This window comes from Aedes albopictus, chromosome 3, assembly GCF_035046485.1.
Source record: "Aedes albopictus strain Foshan chromosome 3, AalbF5, whole genome shotgun sequence".
Taxonomy (NCBI): Eukaryota; Metazoa; Arthropoda; class Insecta; order Diptera; family Culicidae; genus Aedes; species Aedes albopictus.
The window spans coordinates 433,808,239-433,817,809 of record NC_085138.1 but is presented as its reverse complement, the minus strand read 5'-3'; positions in this window follow the sequence as shown (position 1 = coordinate 433,817,809).

Genomic DNA, 9,571 nt, shown 5'->3' with positions numbered 1-9,571 from the left:
GCATTGTCAGGTATGTATACAGACAAACAAACGTAACACTGGCGAAATTTTCATTGACCACGCCTTCAACGATCATTTTGAATCTTGGTTGTGGCTTTCATAACAAGAAGAGCGCCCATCGTTTTTCTTTGCGTTTGACGTTTCACACTAGCGCCTTCTGATGACGATATTGCACAACGCAGTGTTTCGTGAAACATTTCCACCAGGTGGTGATAGTGTGAACTGGGCGATGAATTTTCACTAAAATTGTTCTAGGCGTTTCGTCTGTTTGTCTGTGGTATGTACCTCTTATGCATTTGTTGTTGTTGAAGTTACTCGCATTTTTCCGATCATAAAGTCTGTTCTCTACACACTTAATTTTGATTACCGAGTTCGGTAATTTTTTGACGAGATTAAAACTGCTGAGCACCGAACTCGTTCAGCAAAAATGCATTGTTTACCTTTTCCATACGATTTTGACAGTTGTTTTACTGAGCCTCAGTAAAATCGATTACCGAAACTACCGAGATCGTACTGCTGTTATAATCTCGTCAAAAAAGTACCGAACAGGCAATTCAGAAATAAGTGTGTAAGAGGGATTTTTTTTGCGGATAAACTAGACGTATACGCGTATAAAAAAACTTTTATTATACAGCTTTTGTCTTAAAAATAAATTCAATTCCATTTTTCTTATAATCAACAGCTTTTCAACACTATCAAGGGATTTTTTCACCAGTCACGTACAATAAAAAGTATGACAATCTCAATATTTTTGATCACAACACTGGATCGCGTCTAAGTTTCAAATAGATACTATAGTAATTACGAATAATCAAACTAAAGTATCATGAAAACAACTTGTTTAATTCAGGTGGTAGCCTTTACAATAAAATCAGCATCAAAATATAATTCTCGAAATAATTTACACAGAAAAAAAATTTTTTTTGTTACTAAATGTAAAAATTGTGAAATGTTTGAAATGTCATAACTTTTTTGTTTATCAGTTTACCATCACCAAAATTTTATGGTAGATAGCTGATATAATGGGCCATTTCCCCTAAAAAATTGAAGTTGGTAAAAAGATAGGGTTTTGAGATATTTGACTTTGGGACAAATATCATATTTTTTCAAAGTAGAAAAAGAAATTTTTTACAGTGTATATTTTCTAAGGAATCATCATTTAGTTATCTAACTTTGCTGAAAAATTTATAACAATCGAACAATCCGTTTTTGCTGTACAGCTTTAAGAATATTTTAGAACTATTTTCGCATACACCCTTTTGAAAAGTTAGTCGTGAGTGAATATGAAGGTTTAATATCAAAAAATGGCGATTTATATGAAATTGAAAAACTGTGCAAAGTTTCAGATATTTTTGAAATGGTCGCTCAGGATCGACTGACATGACTCCGTGGAATTCCTCCCATACCAAATATACCTCATATTACATGGTTTTGGAGCCTGAAACGCCAATAAACAGACGTTATCTTGAATTTTGAGCCACCATCCTTGATTTTAGACCGCCATTCTACCCCATACCAAATATACCCCATATTGAATGTTTTGGAGCCTTAAACTCTATTGAATAGACACCATCTTGAATTTTGAGTCGCCATCTTCAATATTAGGTTGCCATCTTGAGTTTTGGGCCGACATCGTGGAATTTCTGGTCTCCAGTGTTGATTTGCGCACAGAATTCCTCAACCATGCTAAAGGTTACACTTAATTATTTTTTTTGCACGAGTCGTTTTTTTTTCTATATATCGGTAAATTTTCAACCAATTGGCTTGACGTTTTGTACGCAGATAGTACTAATCGTGTCTAGATGTGTTCAAAATTTCATGAGAATCGATTAAAAATTGACTGAGTTATGGCAAAAACCCGGCCCGTGCAAAACAAGAATCGGGTGTACAAAAATCGCCGCGATGTGTCGCATGATGGAGCTTGGATCAGTTTTATATACGGCCAGTTCTGCCGATGCTGGTCCGGATCATTGAAATGGCCATAACTTCGGGACGCCTCAACCGATCCGGACCATTTTCAATAGCGAACAATGTGGTAAAATTCCAGTTCGATTCGAGCTATAATCCAGAAAATCCCGGCCGATGGGAAGTGCCTTAAAAGTGAGTGACCCTTTTTTGTACACAGACATACATACACACATACACACGCACACATAAATACACTGCGTGTATTACACACAGACATCATGTGAATTTGTCTAACTGAGTTGATTGGCTTATGTGACTTGACCCACCGAAAATTAGTTTTTTGAGTGAACATATAGTCTTTCATTACATTTTGGTGTACGAGAAAGGCAAAAACGAAATTTCGCATGTGTCTTTATGCATAACTTCAATCATTATTTTGCTCCCACAATCGTAAGTATGGTGACAAAGGGTATTATCGGCAGGTTTGTTCTCTTCGTCATGGGTTTTTTTTGTGGGCCAAATTGCCTGAAATGTGGACATATAACTCAGCTCGGTTGGGAAGGATTTGAGGCCAACTTTGAGATCAACAGGTTTCAAAAAACCCCCCATGACGAAGAGAACAAAACTGCCGAAAATACGTAAGTTCCCCTATATGCTTCTCAAACTGCACTGAAATTTAAATGAAAAACTTGTGGTTCTAGATGAATCTCCAAAAGTTATTGTTCCTCTATTATCTGATAACCATCTCCATCTTCATATTCATAAACATAATTCTGCATTGCGCTTCCACAAATTCTATCTTTCAAGAAATCACCATACGCCGCATATCATGGTTACTAAAAACTACCCGAAATTGAGTTCCTGCAGCGAATGGTTAGGTTAGATCCAGGGTTGAGATGCAATGGTGCCCGAAACTGAAAATGTTGAGAGAAAAGCACGCTATAATCTAACACATTTATGCTACAACAAAGATAGTTCCCCTCCACCGGGAGGAAGAGAGGAGGATCAAAGCTTAGATGACGACGTCGACGACGGTGCATCCTTAGAAGATCATAAACAGATTTTACACCCATCACAGTCAGTGCGGAACGTGTCGTGCCCCGCAAGTCCTCGGCGGGCGGCAACCTGGGCCACTACAACAGCCGGTGTTTGCATAATGGTATAGTGCGAGTGTGGGTGCGGAGAAAAGTTTTCCCTTCTTTCACTGCCGAAGGAGATGCACGGTGGTGCTGCATAGAGTTTTCCCACACAACCTACTCCGAGTGGGTACTACATGCGGTTTAATGCAGTAAGACGACGACAAAGTCCTCGGTAGCTCCTCATATGCGGTCGTAATTTGCCTGGAATCGACCATCCAGTAACAGTTTTGAGCCGGAGGATTTTCCCATCTTTGTCATCCTCGTCGTCGTCGTCGTCGTCTTAGTTTTTTGCGTCGGATCCTGTTCCATGAAGGAAAATGAAGCAGATTATTTGCCGTATGAGAGCTGAAAAAGAAAATTGCATATTAATATCAGCAGAAGTCATTTTCTACTCGGCGAGTTTGTGAAGTGCCTTTTCCACAACGATGTTATGGTTGTTATGAGCTCACCGGGTAGATTCTGTCTTGATAAAGTTGTAATTAGAATTCGAAAAGTTTCCTTTTGTCGAGCTAATAACGGTGAACCATTTTGTTGAGTGCCACGCCAACTGAAAGAGGTAGCGAGTTTCCGCAATTACTTGTCGATTAGTACTTCTCAAATTGGGCGGTCTTACTTCGGAGTGATTAGCTTAGCCAGCCGGCGAGCCGTCAATTTTTAATTTGCGAAATAATGAAGTGTAAACAGCTAATTAATTCGAAGTTTTTTTTTTCGGAAAACGACTTGGATACTGCCAATCGTTGAGCGACATCAAAGTGAAAAATCCAAATGGTGGCTTTCGAGCAATCTCGCAATTATTGGCCGCTGATTTGATTTACACTTCAGTAAAAGCTGGGTTTGAACATAGGTAGTTCCAGGCAAATCTGAGCTCTTCTGCAAACTTCTGATTATCAAAATTGCAGCAAAGCAAAGCATTGCTGGTGTAACAAAGATTATCAGATGTTTCCAGAATACTACAAACTTCTGGCAAAACTTGACAAATACATATCTTTCGAATCCTCGATGAAAGTTTTTGGAAAATTTGTGATGAAGCATTCTGCATAACGTAAAGATTTTCAATTTGTATCGCATTGATTAGAGAGTTGTGTCAATTAGCCAGCAATTTGGTTGCTATATCGAAATTGCAACTAAAATAGTCACACATATATAGCACTAAAAAAATCGTATTCAATGCACGAAACAGGCATATACATACTAAAGTGGAGGCCATATCGAATCATATATACGATTACTGCGATTCCATCCAACATAATTAACGATTTCTCGAAAAATTTCTACGATTTCGCCGATTTTGTCCGTCTAAATATAAGATTAGACATGATCTTATTACGATTGAGAGTAATAAAAAAAAACAATTGGTGTTCAGTGGGAATCAAACTTAGGTCCTTTGATTGAGAACTGCGCGTTATCTCTATTGGCTATACTGCCAAGTTGAAAAGAGAGAGTTCAAAGTGAATGGCATGAAACGAATTCAAATTAGCTTGATACGGTGCGAGACTTGTGGTGGGAGCGTTGTTATTGTGCATTGAGTGGCACCAAAAGTGGTACCGTGCAAGAGGCCCGGAATTCACATCGTTTTTATTATTATTATTATTAGCTTTATTAGGGAGATTTTCAGCCCGAGGCTGGTTCATCTCCAAAATTCACATCGTTGATGGAATCAATACATAACTTATTGTAAGTCATCTGCTAGTATAAAAACCTATATATGTGGTCGAAATTATTGCTACCATGGTTGGAATGTGTCAACAACAACAAAATACAAATTAGCAAGCAAATTAGTGATGAATATCGTTTTTTTTCCTTTTCTCCATCATACAAATATGTAAACAAAATCATTTATGATTTCCGAGATTAAGATTCGACTATTAAAAGTGCAGTAACAATCATATGAGACTATGAAAATGAATATACGATTTCTACGATTTCATTCACTTGGTATACGACGCAAGTGTGACGCAAACGATCAATATACAATAGGGTGCCAATGAAAATCGAATTTTCGAATTTCAAAAACGGGTAGTGCTCAAAAGTTTCATCTCCTCAAAAAAAGTCCCCATGCAAAATTTCAGCTCAATCGGACTTCGCTAAGGGGTGGCCCAAAGCGGTCAAAGTTTGGCTGTTTTGAAACACGAAAAATATCCCAAGGTAGGGATACATGAAAATTTCGAAATCGAAAATTTTTTTTTGATGCCAAATGCCTTAAAAGTGCATGAAACGTCGAGATCTGGTGTTATCTCAAAAAATTTTTTTTGGAAAAAAATTGACTTTTTGGACTTAGAAAATTTTTGAGTTGGGGGGGGGAGTGAAATGAATTTGAAATGAAGGATTTGAATTTAGTTGCTGAAATATTCATAGCAATAGTACTGGAAAATGTCTTATATCATCGCTGGCAACTGCTAGCATATTATATATCATATATCGTTAGGGTGGTTCACTTATTTTGCATTAGGGTGATCCTTTTTGTAGAAAATTTAAAAAATAAGATAATAGTATTAAAAATCTCATATATAACTGTAAGTCATTTTCAATATTGAATATATATAATATTTCATTAGGGTGGCTCATTTTTTTTAAATTAGGGTGGTTCTTTGAGATGTAAATTAAGAACAAAAAAATATTTCCAGAAAATTTGCCAGTCATATTTTTGTATAGTTTAAAACCATGATCCTTTATTGGCATGTAACACTTTGTTAAAATATTCCTAGACCAACATATGGAAAGGGCGTAACAACCATTGCGAATTTCTACTTCTCCTGTCCCTCCCGGGCGTATCACCAATTATTTATGAAATCTTTTATTTTCCTTTTTAAATTTTGAATCTTTTTTTTTTGGGTGCTTCACTTATTTTGCATAAAAGTGGTCCTTTTTGTAGAAAAAAAATTTAAAAAACGATAACAGTATTTGTATTTGTATTGTATTTTCCGTTGGGGTTGTTTTTTTGGAAATTAAGATCAAAAAATTCTTTCAGAAAATTCAACCAGGTAATATTTTTCGTATAGCTTCAAGCCATGATTTCCTACAAATCATTCGGTGACTTATCTATAATGAGATATTCTCTAATTATTATCTCTCCTCTCGTTCTATTTCATTAATCACGGCATCAATATAGTGATTAAAACCGATTCTATCTACAGAGTTAAATATTGTGGTACGGACTACCAAAGAGATTTATTTACTAGAGAGGTTCATCTCATTGTAAGATTTTAAAAAGTTTTGTGAAACTAAATTTAAAAATTCAAGTAAATATTTATTCAGCTGTTTCTATGAGGAAGAAGAGTTTAGTTTGAAGAGTAAAACTGTTTGTTGAATCCCTAAGATGGGGAAGTTTTTCATTAATGCAGTATTTGCAGATATAATTAACTTTTGCAATGGTTAAGCATGTCCGTACTGAGCGGATGAAATGTGTGCTCTTTTGATTTACACCATCATTGTTCCTGATAGTGGTACTTTGTAACTTGTTTTTCAAAAATACTTTTAAGGCAGAGAATTTCACTCGAATCTTTAAGCTGTCAGTGTCATTTTAACTCAAATTTTTCCAATCTTTCCGAAAAAAATACTTTTGAAACTGGAGAAATACGGAGTACATCCGAAAAGGGCCAAAACTTATTAAGTTATAAAAAAATCAATATTAAATCAGTAATATCTTCTAAACGGTGCATCTTAGAAAAATGTTACCGAAGTACTTTTAGCTTGCAAAGTTGATGTTCTTTCATAAAATTAGGATGACAAACTTTTTTGACTTTTCTTAATAGCTTTTTTGAAAATCGTATTTTTTTTTTAAACATTTTTTTTTTTTCATTGTAACCTATTTTTCTCTAGAACAACCCACTGTGCACTAGATAGCATTTTCAGTCAGCTATAACATAAGGATAATTAAAAAATTATTGATATGTAACTTTTAAGGGAAAATCTATATTTTAATTCAAAACACAAAAACCAAACTTTTTTTTACCGTGCATATTTTTTCCATATAGCACCAACAATTGTCTAAAACTTCGCCGAAGACACCAAACCGATCGGACAAACCGTTTTCGAGATACAATTTTTTGAAGATATCATGTGCATTTTTCATAGGCCCCTCTCATAAGTAACGCTAGATTCAAAATGGCGAACCAAGTATGCAAAACGGGTTTTTTCTCCCCCAAAGACTTGTATGCAAGTTTTAATTGAAATAAAAAAATATGAAATTTACTCGTTGCTGAAATGATATGGAACCGCTCAGCAATCAAAGTGTAAAATCGTCGAATCATATCTAAACTAACGATTTATGCCAAATATTTGGTTTTACCAAATCAAATTTCATAGTTTCAAGCATTTTAAGTTGACTACTCAACTTTCACGCAAGTTTTGGAGGTTGGCTTGTATGGCAAATATTGTACCCAAAATAAAATGCTTAAAATTATCAAATTTAATTATGTAAAACGAAATATTTGGCATAAATCGTTAGTTTAGATGTTAATCGACCAATTTACACTTTAATTGCTTTAAAAAATAATTTTCATGCCAAATGGCTTTCAGTCAAAAAAGCCCAAAATCACATATTTTGCCCTATAAATTGAGGTATAGCTCAAAATCCTGACGTGTTGGAGCAAATCTGAGCCCGATTCGGATTCAGCGACCCAGAAACTGTCAGAGACATATAAGTTCGCTTCTGAGACAACAAAATGTTTCGCTGTGTAATAATTCTTTTGTGTGCTGACTGCCTTGTACAAATGAGTGCAGTTCAAGTTTAGAAATGTTGTTTGATTCGATTATGGATTTACCAGACACATTTATATGATATCAAAATATGGTTGAAAAGATATTGCGATTACTATCCAAAAACTGCAGATGTTTCAAGAACCCTTTATGTACTGCTTTGACAACTTCTTCGTCAACAGCCCTGTAGATTTTGAGCGATCCTATCAAACATGTTTGTGCCTATGAACTTCAGACATTACGTATGTCAAACATACCATTTCGGTTGGTTATCCGAAAAACATCAACATTCGAGTTGATTTTATCAAATTAAGGTCATAGTTTACTGAAATTGCAGCACACGAAGACAGAAACCAGTTTTTCAATATATTTTTACAATGAATACGATAAATTGTGCTAACTTTTGTTGAGCTGGCTTAGGTAACGCAAAAGTGTGTCGGTAAAGGAACATTTTTAGTGAATAAATAATTTGTCCCATCTATCTCGTATTATGGAAAGCAGTGATCATAGAGGTCTTTCTTTTGTCATTGTGTGTTTAATTCCAACGTTAAATTATTGTATGTTTTTGTTCGTCCCATCACGTTAGAGTTTAGGTTCACTCACCACTTCGGTATGCTATATGGTAATCTTGTAGCTAAAGTATATTTTGTTTAAATAGATAGAAAGCAACCTACTGTTGTTCTTTCCCCAGTAACGTAACTGTGTTTTCGGAAATGAAGCAGCTTAAGACCAAGAAAAGAAAAACAAAAAACTTTTTTGAGATAACACCAGATCTCGACGTTTCATGCACTTTTAAGGCATTTGGCATCAAAAAAAAATTTTCGATTTCGAAATTTTCATGTATCCCTACCTTGGGATATTTTTCGTGTTTCAAAACAGCCAAACTTTGACCGCTTTGGGCCACCCCTTAGCGAAGTCCGATTGAGCTGAAATTTTGCACGGGGACTTTTTTTGAGGAGACGAAACTTTTGAGCACTACCCGTTTTTGAAATTCGATGGTCAAATTTTTCCCATACATTCCATTGGCACCCTAATATACAACATTGTTATAGTTGTATACGATTTCACCGATTTTCTTCATACCTTTAGGTAGCATTCATATACGATGTGAAGCGGCGATTTCCACGATTCAAAGAAATCATATATGCGATGCTAGCGAACTTGCAGCTTGACACTAAGAATGTATGTTTTTTTCACGATTCTATCCGATTCTGTACGATCCTACCGATAGTATCTCACACCTTTTATGATCGGAGGCGACTATATGAAACAAAATCGCAATTGAAATTAAATTTGGCATGAAATGCGATTTTACGCATTGTCAACAAATATACATATTATTATACAATTCTGATTCAATATATGAAAATATACGATTTTTTCCACACAATAATTTACGATATGTGGTTGGCTGGGTAGTAGGCCGTCCCTTATTTTGCAAAAAATGGAAATGTTATAAGTTCGTTAGTGGAAAATGATCATTTTAGCTAAGAAATGATCGTGTCAAAATTTGAAGTCCGTATCTCAAGGCTAAGTGGTCCCTCAAGGGGCCTAAAGTTGTCAAAAATTGTATGGGACCAAAAAAACATGAAATTTTTATCGACATAAAAATATGCTATTCTACTAAAACCGGTGATTTTGGGACCCTAGTGGACCGAAAATGTGCTTAGAATTGCGATATCTCCACTCGTTTTTGAGTTATTGAACAAAATAGGGTAGGTTTCCTTCGAAATCTAAAAAAAGGGTCAAAATTGCTGATTTTTCGGTTGTTTTTTGTCAATAACTCGAAAACGAGTAGAGATATCGCAAATCTAAGCACATTTTTG